Genomic DNA, 1010 nt, shown 5'->3' with positions numbered 1-1010 from the left:
GAATCCAATCGCGTCTTTAAGGTAGAAATGTTTAGTAGAGGGATGCGGATAATTAACTTGTAAAGATAACTTGTAAAATAGATCTATTATATATAATGGATATATTTTTCTTTGTGATATTATTTTATCTATATTTTCTCTCAAATATTTTAAATATTTGTAGTCTATCATTTTATCCTGCAGTAATTGCAGAGTTACATATTTCTGTATAATAATTTATCCTAATTGTACTGTAATGTATATCTAATTCTAGATTTTTAATGTTATTTATTATCTTGTGTTGTTCTTCTTGTAGCGAGTTTTTTAAATTATATAAATTATCACATGTACTTTTTCCTAAACTTTCTAAGGTTTCTTCTATCCATATTAATTTTTCTTTTAGATTCTCCATTATTTCTCTAATTCGGTTTCTATAATTAATTTCTTTATTTAGATTATCTTGATTTTCACTAGTTTTTCTAATATATTCTAACATCTCTTAATCTGAATAATATCCATCTGGGTAATTATCCAGGTATAACTATGCTATCCAATTTATAGTTTCAATTTCATAGTCTAATACTTTTTCTAATATTATTTTCTTAATATCTATAATTTCTATATCTCTAAGTATATATAAGATTAAGACTTTAAGATTATCTATCATTTAAAATTGACTAAATATTTTATTATAATATTTTGTAGTTGTTTGTTTTAGTCTTAGTAGTTCTTGCATATTTTCATTAAGTAATTCTATATATTTTATATCTTTAGTTTCCATGTATTTGTCTAAATTTACTTTCATCTATTAACTGTATGTTTCTCATATCTTTTTTCCAAAAATTCTAGATATATGTAATTTATCAAGATAAGTATTTGTAAGAGTAGTTAGGTAGGTATGGTATGTAATTTATTCTAGTCATATAATATTTACCAAATGCTTTTTCTAATATGATTTTTCTTATATCTACTACTTTTATATCCTTAAGTGCATACAAAATAAGTATTTTAAATTTATTTACCATTACATC

Source organism: Capsicum annuum, chromosome 3 (assembly GCF_002878395.1).
Source record: "Capsicum annuum cultivar UCD-10X-F1 chromosome 3, UCD10Xv1.1, whole genome shotgun sequence".
In the NCBI taxonomy this organism is placed as follows: domain Eukaryota; kingdom Viridiplantae; phylum Streptophyta; class Magnoliopsida; order Solanales; family Solanaceae; genus Capsicum; species Capsicum annuum.
Note: the sequence above shows the minus strand (reverse complement) of the source record.